Source organism: Triturus cristatus, chromosome 1_1 (genome assembly GCF_964204655.1).
Source record: "Triturus cristatus chromosome 1_1, aTriCri1.1, whole genome shotgun sequence".
Lineage (NCBI taxonomy): Eukaryota > Metazoa > Chordata > Amphibia > Caudata > Salamandridae > Triturus > Triturus cristatus.
The window spans coordinates 1,093,840,424-1,093,852,629 of record NC_140579.1 but is presented as its reverse complement, the minus strand read 5'-3'; positions in this window follow the sequence as shown (position 1 = coordinate 1,093,852,629).

Below are 12,206 nucleotides of genomic sequence, written 5' to 3'. Positions count from 1 at the left end.
GATCAAAGTTCCTCACTAGAACTAAATCCCCTGGAAGTACGTCATGGGGTTTCACCTCGGTGTTGTCGGGAAAGGCTGCAGCTACCTGTGAACGACAAGATTGTAGTGCAGACATCAAGGAAGCCAAGTAATCTGTCAGCATATTACAGTCAATATCAGTTATTTTGCGTGGTATAGGCGTCCCCCACATATTTGGTGGTCTACCGAAGATCACCTCATACGGGGATAGCCCTGTTCGAGAGTGTGCTACCATTCTCATGTAAAAGAGTGCAACGGGTAAGGCTACTACCCAGTCGACACCCTTCTCTCTGCATATTTTGGACAATCTAATTTTCAGGGTCTGGTTATGTCTTTCCACGAGACCTGCTGCCTCGGGGTGTCGGACACAGTGAAATTTCCACTGATAGCCTAACAAAAGTGAAACGTGTTTCATTAATTCGGATGAGAACGGCTGGCCGTTATCTGAGTAGACAACACGTGGTAAACCGTACCGTGGGAAGAATTCTCGAACTAACTGTTTGGCAGTAGTCGGGGCAGTGTAATCTGAAACCGGGTATGCCTCTGTCCAACGGGAAAGAGCACAGACAACTACGAGAACATATTTGAATCCTCGACATCGTTCCATCTGGATATAATCCATCTGGAGGACTTCAAAAGGGTGATCAGGAGGCTGAAATCCACCCTGTTCTACGGGAATGCTTTTACCTGGGTTAAACTGACAACAGATCATACAGGTACGGACTTTTTGTTTAGCTGCTGCTCGTAAATGTTTGTTGAACCAAATGTGTTTAATGCTGTCTAGCATAGCTTTTTCTCCTAGATGTGCTGGACTATGTACAGTGTTAATAACGACTTGGACCATTGAATCAGGAAGGAACCACACAGATTTTTCCTTCGTCATCCATCCTTGATCCGTTTGGATCCCTCCTAATTCAGTCCATTTCTTTATTTCGTCTGGTGTAGCATGTGTCTGTATGTCGATTACGTCAAGAGCGGGATCCTTAACCATCATGCAATGTGTTGGTGTCGGGACTATTGTCTTTGTCATGTCGGATGTCTGAGTTTGAGCAGTCTGTTTAGCTGTTCTGTCAGCTAGATCATTGCCTTGAGAAATGATATCAGTAACTTTCGTATGAGCTTTACATTTCATAATTGATATTGCAGTGGGTAGATGTATTGCATCTAATAAGGCATGAATAAGGGGTCCGTGCTGAATGTGGGCACCGTGAGAAGTTAAATAACCTCTCTCTCGCCACAGCACGCCGAAGTCATGTACAACTCCGAATGCATAACGTGAATCAGTGTATATGTTGACTTTTTTATTTGTGGCTTGAATACAGGCTTGTGTCAGAGCGATGAGCTCTGCTGCTTGAGCGGACAAGGTATTTATGCAATTTGTTTCAATGATTTCAGTGTCTGTTGTGACTGCGTAAGCGGCCACTAGCTCTCCTGTACCTGTTCTCATACATGAACCATCTACATACAACGTCAGGTCTGGGTCTGACAATGGGACGTCTGTCAAATCTTGTCTGGGTTTCGTCGTGATAGTGATAACTTCAATACAATCATGTGCAAGTGGGTCTGTTCCATTTATAGGTAACAGTGTGGCAGGATTCAATGTACTACAACGTCTGATTTCTATATGTGGCTGAAACAATGTTAATTCGTAACCAGTAAGTCGTGCTATAGTCAAGTGTTGTGTTTGTGTGCGGTTCAAGAGAACCTCTACTGCATGTGGTACTTGTACTGTCAATGGATGTCCTAATACTATGGCATCGCTTTGTCTGATTGCTAAAGCTGTTGCTGCCACTGATTTCAGGCACGCAGGCAAAGCCTGAGCTACGGGATCTAATGTACTAGAAAAATAAGCACATGGTTTGTGTGATCCTGCTTGTTCCTGTGTGAGTACTGACAAGGCAGTACCTTCGCGTTCTGTAACGAAGAGTGTAAACTGTTTATTGTAACATGGTGTTGCTAAAACAGGTGCTTGGCATAAGGCTTTCTTTAGGCTTTCAAAAGCTTGTGTATGTTCCTGAGTCCAAGGGAGAACAGTCGATGTGGCTGCCTCCTGTGTTGTCAATTGAATGAGGGGTTTTGCTAGAAATGCATACTGAGGGATCCACTGCCTACAATATGAAGTGAGGCCTATGAAAGCCCGCACCTCCTTTTGTGTCTTGGGTATCGGCATATTAGCAATTAGCTGGATGCGATCTGGTGTAAGCTGCCTTCCCTCCTTGGACAGCGAGTGACCAAGGTAAACAACTCGCTGGACACAGAATTGCAGCTTAGAAGGGGACACCTTGTGCCCCTTTTCGGCCAAAAATTGTAATACCGTCAGTGAGGCTTTCTCACATTCAGGTTCGCTTCTAGCGGTGATCAGCAGATCATCGACATATTGAAGCAGGGCAGTGTTGACTGGCATGTGGATACTGTCGAGTTCTCGTTTCAGTGCTTGGCTATAAATGCTGGGGCTTTCTGTAAATCCCTGAGGTGCGCGTGTGAATTTAAAGCTTCGTCCATTCAAACTAAATCCGAACAAGTATTGGCTTTCCGGATCTATGGGGACGCTGAAGAAGGCATTCTTGAGATCAATTATAGTAAAGAATGTTGCTTCGGAATCAATGGCTGTCAGTAATGAAGAAATGTCTGGGACTACGGGGTATTGTGGTACTATGCATTTATTTAATTCACGCAGATCAATAACCAATCGATATACTGGCGGGGCTGTTGGATCGGTTCGTTTAAGAATCGGAATTATCGGTGAATTACATACATTGGAGTCAGTTTCCACAACCACTCCTTGGGTAATAAGCTCGTCAATGATTTGTAGTAAAGCCACTACAGCATCTGGGGGTAACTTGTATTGTCGCATTCGTGGAAGTACCACTCCTGCCTTTAGTGTGACTTGATATGGTGTAATGTTCATGCAACCAACATCTGTAGGGCCTTGCGCCCATAAATGTGTCGGTAAGGTCTGTAGTCGGTGATCCATGTCTCGGGACACGTAGTGCCCTTTGAAATCACGTAAAAATAATCTTACTCCTTCCGGAGAACAACATATAATAGCTCCTAGAGCTTTCAAAGTTTTTATGCCTAACAAGTTTTCTGGACATGATTTAGTAAGCAATAAATCTGTAGTTCGTGTCAAGGGACCGATCGTAAGTGGAAGAGGCTGTGTTACTTCGTTAACGATAGGCTTTCCTGAAAAGCCAAGGGAAACATTCTGTGCGCCTGAGAGGGGTGCCCCTGGAACTTCACTACGTTTTATTGTTGTTCGGCTTGCCCCTGTATCAAGTAAGAATTTTCTATCTTGACCTAACAGTTCACTGTGTACATAAGGTCCTTCTTGATCCACAGGGACCTCAATAAGGGGTAAGCCAACTTCCCTCTCTAGGCTGTTTCATGAGTATCGTTGATAATCAGGATAGTCATACTGTGCGGTCTGATACATCTGTCGTGTCGTTGTTTGTGTGGCAGCAATAGGCTGCGGTGGTGGAGCTGGCATAGACTGTTGCGGAGCTGGCATGGACTGTGCATGCTGCGGGGCTCCTTGTTGGTTCTGATCCTGTCTAATTGGTCGTGGTCTTTCTTTTGCGTTACCTATGGCAATATTATGTTTTAAAACTGGACAATCGTGTACATAATGACCTGGCTGTTTACAATAGTTGCACGTCCCTTTAACAGGACCTGTTGAAACACTGGACTGTGTTATACCCTTCTTATGACCGTCAGCTGGCACTGTCTGGGAAACTAGCATTTTCATTTTCGTGTCTTTCATGCGTCTATGTTCATGTTCTTGTTCTTCTCTAATTCTATTGTGATGGTACTGTAGCATTTGTAACATTTGTGACGGAGTGTTACCTTGCCAGGTACTCTCGAACTTCAATACTCTATTCTTAACTTGGGGCAAGGCATTTTCAACCAATTTTGTCACAAACAGATGTGGATACGACTCGCTACTTGCTTTTATTCCACTATTTATACCAAAACATTTCTCAAATCGGGAATAGAAATCACTAGTGTCTTCATCTGATTTTTGTTTACAGGCTGAGATTGCACCCCAGTCTTCCTTTTTCGTAGTTAATAAACGTGGCAGTACCTGTACTAGTAGACCTGGTAGTGCTTTGATCTTGTCCCCGAGCCCTGAACCTGGACCTCGAGCTTTTTCTTCGTTTTCTAATGCTGTCCAATCTATCTTCTGGTCTCCCACCTCCCAATCCTTTTCCTTGAGTTTTTCGTAAATGCCCGCAGGCATTAATACCTTCAATATTGTCATAATGTCGGGGTAGGTATATTCTCCCATGAGTAACATATCTTTAATTTCACGATGGAAACCTGCTGGGTCTTTATCATGACTGGGTACCACTTTCTTCATTTCTAATAGTTTTATTTTAGATATGGGTGTGTATACAAACACACGTTTAAACTCATTGTCATCACCCTTTATCGGGTGCACTTCGCGTAAGGGATTCTGTCTATCCATGTAATACGTCGTTCTTTCCTTGATGGGCAGTGAGACATGTTCAGGACATACAAAAAGAATATACTGTCTTCTAGATTCTAGTATTTCTCTAATTAACTTAGTACCGGAACCTCTCCATTTATTCGTGAGTAATTCAGTCAATATATCAGGTAAGGGACCAGGATCGGAGTGTTGGCTTTTATACAATATAAGGAGTTGTTGAATCATATAGATACCAGCTAAACGCTGTTCATCTGGGGCGAGGTTCAAAAACGTATGTACTAGTATATCATCACCATATTTTCCAGGACTATCAACCCAGTGAACGGCTGACCTGGCTAATTCTTGTTCGTCCATAGAATCGAGTATATGATAACCCCTTCGTTCTCGGAGTAACTTGTCAGCGGCTTGGAATGAATGTTCGGGGGACCTTATATTTATTATAGGAGTTTGGAATTTTCTGTTATTATCTGGACGTATCGGACATATCGGATCAGTAAAGCATCTAGTATTATTGCAAGATCTTCCTCTACCTACATATGCCATTGTTTCTAACTGTCCTGTGGGCAGTTCTAATTCTTCCTCGTCCTCGGTTTGTTCTGGTTCGTCTACTGCTAATCTTTCCTCGTGTATTCGTTCTATTTCTTTGCGGATCTTTCGGCTCATAGCTACTATACATGATCGTTTATCGTGTCTCCCCTCTGATATATTCTTACCCCATGTGGTAAGAATTTGCATTTCTTCCGTATTTACCCCTGGTTGATCTTGATTTCTGATCACACAGTTTATGAGGAAACGTAACAGTTCCCCCTGTATTTCCACCTTTTGATACTCCATGGCTCTGTTAATACTCTCAGGGTCTCGCCCTGATTGAACAAAATGATATATATTTTCTAAATGTGCAGTCATTCCTGGTAGCTTCCCTAAATATATTGCAGCTCGTCGGATACATAATGATGCCAGCATCATTTCGTCCCCTTTTCCGGGCACAGGGTCATATCTACAATCTATTAGAAGTTCCTTGAGCGTGCTGGGAGTTACTAGTTTGGGCGTACGTTGGTGGGCTAATTCTTGAAAGGAAAGTTTATTTGTTCTGGGTGGCGTAGAAAAAATGCTTGATGTACCTCCGGTAGCACCACCTGGGGTGCTGGATGTGAAAGGATTCGTTGAACGAGATATAGCAACCATAGGTGTGGATGCAGATGTAGAAACAGATGTGCTTGCCAGAACTTGTGTCGGAGTTTGCTGTTGCAGAGGTACAGACGAAGGAGGGTCTCGGCGTTGAACCCCCTCGGCAGGCGGTCTATGTGGCGCAGCATTAGCATACTCGGGAGCTGCGTCGTCTAAATAAGAGGAAAGAAAAACATCTTCTGCGGTTCTGGGATGCCCTTTGGGATGTGCTTTTATCGGAAACAATGGGGGTGGCAAGTCTCTTGGTATCTCCGGGGTAGCCTTAGGTAGTCCTTCGGCCAGAAGAGGATACATACCATTCACAAGGGCATTTCTTTGTCTGTCTGTTTGTTCTGACTTTACTCGAGTACCTTCTTCAATTAATACACTTTCTCGAACTTTATTTGAATTCTCCTTACTCTTCTCTTCCTGTCTACGTGCTTTTTCTGTACGTCTATACCATTCTTTACGCCATAATTCAATGGCGTCTTTCTGTGACTGTCTAGCTTTCCTTTTCCATAATTCTTCCTCTACTTTCACAATGCAATCTGCATCCCAGGTCCCAGCTGCGGGCCACCTCTGACTTTCTGGTAATTCCTTGGTGTAGTCTACCCATAAATCAAGAAATAATATGGCGTCTAGGCCATGTTTATGATACATGAAGTACCCTGGAGTGTCCCTAGGAGGAATGGGAACAGCTTCTTCGAGTACCCCTTTTCTAGTTGTGATCTGTCTTAATTTCGAAAAGAGCGGCATATTTGAGAACTGATCTGATACCTAATTTTGAACACGTTTAATACCATAAAACACAATAATGAACAGTCATTCACACCACAATATACAGAACGTATTTAAAACATTTTAACATTTAACATTTAAACAAAATAGACAATGATGGCCAATTAGGGAACTAGTCCCTAAGCATAATACTCGATACTAACTAGGTAATTCTGAATTATATACTAGACATACTTGATATACTGCTAAACAGTACAGATACACTGCTGAAACAGTGCAGACCGGATTTGTGTACCCAAACCCGTCTTGACCGGCACAACCTATGTGCACGTCAGAACGCCTCCCCGATAATGGTACTCACCGGGTAGCTCGGAACGGAAGGCCTCGGAACTGAACTGAACTTGAACCGGACTGGACTCGACTCGAAACTTCGGAAACTTCGGAAACTGGTGGGCCTCTGTATACCTCGGATCTTGCTCTCTCAGCTAGGCTCTGGTCGGGATACTTCGCACTTCTCACCGCCTCGTCTGGGTGTTGATCGCAGCCTCAGTTACCCCCGCTCGGCAGGAGGGAGATACAGGAAATCCTGTGAGTACGCGTTGTTGTCCGTCCAGCTGTGACAGGAGACCGGGCCTGCAACGCACCGCCGGCGCGTGAGATGAGAAAGTGTCCCTATTCGGGCGCCATTTATGTGGTAAATAATTTAATTACCGGAACTTAATTTGATGCGGAAAAATCTATAACAATAGCTCAGTAAAATAAGAGGCAGAATCCGTGGTATTAGAGGTTCGGAACGGGCTTTATTCCATAATCAATTTAAATCGATGAGCTCCAGATTCCATCACCACGAAGGTTCAGGAAGTGAAGACTGTACTTTATTGATAGGTAATCATTTTTATACAATAGGCATTACAGTGAAGCAAATGCAGGAGGCGTAACAATTGATAGTAAAGATAAAACATACATGCGTAGCAAAAGTGGGTGTAACTGGGCGTAACTAAAGAACGTCATCAGGTATGATGTCATAATAGGGTGGTTCCATGAAAGAATTTCGCAATGTCAGCAGAAATACTTGGCAGAAATGCACGCGCAGCAGCATGACGTGTGATTGACGTGCAACTAGGGGGTGAAGGGGACTTGACATTTAGCTCTACATGTGGCGACAGAAGTCTGGAGGGTCAAGTCAACCTAATCCCAAATCATATCTAACATCCTATGTTTAAAGAACTATGTTATCCAAGAGAGAGGTCTCTTAGAGTAGAATCTTATTCTATACTGACTATACTGACTGTTAGTGCGTATACAAGCGTCTAAGTGTCTACACTAGATGCGAGGGCAGGAATCTTCCATAGTAACAGGGCTATGAATTACTTGCATAAAGACAGAGAAGCCGGGCCTTTGCTCGGTAGCTGGAAGAATGTTTACTTAAACTACTAGACAGGAATGCATTGGGTAGGGAGCGGAGCAGATAATTTCGAAGGTGAAATACAGTTTTTGGCAGGCAACAGGCTGATGTCAGGCACCGTTAGCTGCGCAGAGAATGAGGACAAAGTTCATGGATACAGATGCGAGCTCAGACTGGAGCTTTCAGAGGCAGAAGGCAGGAAAAGCTTGATGGCAGAATCAGGGCCTACTTGCCTGGACTGTAAAATGGCATAAGTGAACCATATAAAGCCGGTGGCCTTTCATACTTAGGAATGGAATATCCGGCCCATTCATGGCGAATCTGAAAGAGGACATGTTGGCGGTGGACACACATGTGTTTGCGTCTTCATAACTGGAACTGGAGGGAACATACATGTACTTGTGATTTATACATGAAACCGTTGGGGTCCAAGATAGGGGACATAACTGACCAGAAAAATCCATATTTCCACAATGTTCTAACTGAAAGGGGTATAGCAACCACACCTGAAACATGTTTATTGGGGATGAACCCATGCTCCAAGGGGAAACGGGTAGCAAGTAGATTCATTGATGGGACATTGGCCCTAGCAAAAAGGCAGGTTTCAATGACATGGTAGTCGCAGATGGGACTCAGGATGTCTGAATGGAACAGTGATGTAGAAAAATGGGCGGAATACGAAGGTTTGGCACTGGACCCTGATGTTAAGTGGTGCAAGGGGACTACTCAAATGGCTAAAGCATGGGAACTGATCCTAAATGCCTTCAGACACCCAAAGAAAGCTCATGTCAACCGGCCCTCAACTGTACATTAGATTGTACCTCACCCGCAGTGTAGATGACTCTCACTGGCTACTTTAACCTTTGTGGGACTGATTACGAATGTCACCCATAGAATGTCACAGATGAAGATGCTGTAGGGCTACTACGGCCACAGCTGAACTGAGCAAAGCCTCGTGAAATGCCTACCCTTGGTTAGGACTGGGTTTGGCTTCTGTTTGCCGATAATGTCCTGTACACTGACTAAAAACGGAAACAGACCATGCATAGATAAAGTTATATCGAATACTCCAGCTGAATGGGTGGAGATGACTGTGAAGCGATTACATTGGGTATATGAGCACTTGAAGCACCCGCCTGGTTACTATGGTGAGTTCATGTAAAAGCTGCACCCGATTGTAACACCTTAAGTGGGCTCAAAGAAATGTTGTGAATGGCGCAACAGAGGACTCAAACATTGGAAAAAGCACCTGTTGAAACCCTTTAAGAAATCTTTGATCCATTCCATTACCTGACCACGAGCACAGAGATCAGAGAGGCATCCTAACAGAATCTAGCATCCAAATAGTTGAGACTGACCAGAGCCACAGTCCCAATATAGTATCAAATCCTCAACCACTGTTACTGCTACAACCTGGGGGCTCATTCGACAACCTTCTTGAAATGGGTGAGCTAAGTCATTCCTAATTATTACAAAAAACATCTTCTCAGGCACGTAAGATGGAAAGGAGAGTTTTGAAATTGGCAGCAATTGGACAATTCCTCTGAAACCAGTGCATGTTTTTACAAAGCAAAATGTCCGTTTTAATAATAGAAAATCTACAGAGAATGTTATCAATATTCTGACATAAATGCACTTGGAGGACATTTCAAGGCACAGCTGTATGGAAAAACCACAGTTACTGACACATTTGGGGCCTAGTTTAGAGTGTACCTGCACCAGTGCCCAGCGGCCCGAGGGGCATTTTATCATTCAAACATCAGTCAGTGGGGCCATTGGCGCTCTGTGCTACATATGAGTCAAAACTGTGTCTTGAGAGAATCACAGATCTCTCCACCAAGCGCATTAACCTTCAGAGCTATCTTACCATTGTTATTTCTATCCCGTGAAATGTGTTGCCCGCTCAAAGATCTCTGCAGCTGGTCTGCTAACACCATACGTTATTTTAAAATGCAGCCACTTTGTGACTAATTAGGTGAGCCAAACCATAAAAATGTGCTTGCACAGTGTTCTTGTTGCCAATTTCTTTGAGGCAGGTTTTTTTTTTTAAATAAATGTATAAGTTGACTGTCAGACTCGATTTCATGATCCTGCTCCTTGTGGCTCCACCTCCATTCCGCTGACACACCTTGACGGCTATTGTGTGAGTTCCCAGACTATTGTTCTCCATTTCCAGCACTTTCGCGGGTGTCCCTTTACCACCTCCTGCAAACCAGTCCGTAAAACGTTTTACAGCACTGTAACTACTAGAATCGTCCACATTGTTGAATCGTATCTATGCTAGAGGATGCTTGCAGTTCAAGTAGCACCGCGCTTCTCGGCGCGCGCGCTTCTAGCGGCTCATGACATATGTCACGCATATCGCATGAAAGTTATCCCACTCTCCCAGCTGGACCGTTCCGAAATGTGGTGTTGATTTAAAGACTTCTCTGTTCCCATTCTCCGGCGAGCCCTGCCAATTACAGAAATCTAGCTTGGCCAGAGCCCAACTTCCAAACAGTGCCCCGGAGGCATGGGCCAGGAATGCCGCTGACCGCGGCCCCCGCAGGGGGCCAATCGGCGGTCGACGCCTTAGTGCCCCCGGGGCACCGGTCACCCCTCCCCACCCCCTCCCACAGGGAGGGGGCAGGGACGACGACCGGAGCCCCCCTCCTCGGGCTGGCCGGAAGTGACGCGCAAGGCGTGTCACTTCCTGGCCCTGGGTGAGGGGGAGGCTATTTAGCCTTCCCCCATTGTCACCCACCTCGCCACTTGATCGGTCGTCGTCTCCAGCAGCATCGGTTGTTGTCCTCGCCTCGTTGCTGCGATCCCGGCCCCGCCGTCATCTTACTGTATCACAGGAACAACGGTGAGTCTTACTGCACCCACCCCGCCCCGGCCCTGTCCCTGGGCGGTACCAGGTCGACGGGGCCCTGTGGCTCGGATGACCACGAGCGGGGGGGGGGCGCAAGATGGGCCATGGCGGCTGGTTAGGACGACGCTGCGGTCCGTCGTAATGAGCATTAGTAGAGGTGTAGCAGGGGCGTAGCGCCATTAGGGGGCCCTGGGGGTACACGGAAAATGGCGCGATAGAGTTGCGGGATTTAAATGGTCTAGACCACCCCCTGCCCATGCGTCGGGCACAGCGAGATAAAGGTTGGCGGTCGCATCGAACTAGGGTTTGGGGGGTTTCGCTGGCAAGGTCTGAACCTTCCCCTGCCCAAGCGTTGCCGCAGCGAGATTCAGTGTAGGGTAAAGCGCTCTATTACACACTGTATCGATCGGGTGTCTGTCTGCCTTCCGCCCGCGGGGCATACTTCTCAATGGCGGCGATCCTGACCACACGTGACGCTTTGTAACCTGCATCCCGATCCTCCCCCACCACAGGAACTGCACGCGGTGAGTGTGTGCATGCATAGTTTCTTCCTTTTCAGCTCATACAACATACAACCATTGACAATCCAATAGTGCTAATTGACGTAGGTCCGACGTTACGTTGTTCATATGGCTGGATGCAATGTCAGAAACAGCATTATGCAAGGCGGCCGGCCCCCTATGGTTGGGCCTAATGGGGTAGTGGGAAAAGCGCGTAGGCATGTTACTGGTTCTATCCGGAGGTCAGAAGGAACAGCGACATACAGGTCTGGAGGCCCACCACTCTAAACTAAGTAAGCAAGCACACGTGTTAAGCCTCGTCCTTATTTATTTTGCCCTCGCACCCCTCCCTCGCTCAGCCGACTCGAGGCCCGGGGCGGCGCGCCTGCTTGTCTCCTCGTGTAGCATGTGCAGGCAGAGCCCGAGGATGCTTGGCGGCCGGGAGGTAATTATGTGGGAGTATTTGAACTGGTGCTTATGCGGAATATCCTGGCCGATTATGCGCCAAGAAAATAACAAATATATATTCATTATATATTCGTGCCACCGCCACATCTTTGCCTAGCAAGCGCGGCTTTGGTGCTGGTAACCAGGGTAGAGCCTCGGGGTTGCGTCCGGTGATTTTGAGAAAATCGTTTAACCTCCCCGTGCCTGGATAGGAAATGAAATTACTGACCATGTGCAGTCGCCGACTTTAGTGCAGGAAACCAGGGTTAGGGCCTCGTCCTGTGATCCTGGGGAAATCTCTTATCTTCCCGTGCCTGCATATGTATTGTAAATACGGTACTCATGTGCAGCCATCTACTCTGGCGCAGGAAACCAGGGTTCGAGCCTCGAGGTCGTGTCCTGTGATTTTGGGCAAATCACTTAATCTCCCCCTGTGCCTGAGTATGCAATGTAAAGGCAGTTCTCATGTACAGCTCTCCAATACCTTCGGGTCGAGTCCGCATGCTTTGCGGACTGAATGTCGAATCTAGAAGGTGTCGCTCCTAGTACACATGACAGACACTAGTTTCAGGATTGCCCATGTTGCAAATGGTATGCCACCGGTTGGCACTGTTGCGATGCTGTACCAGC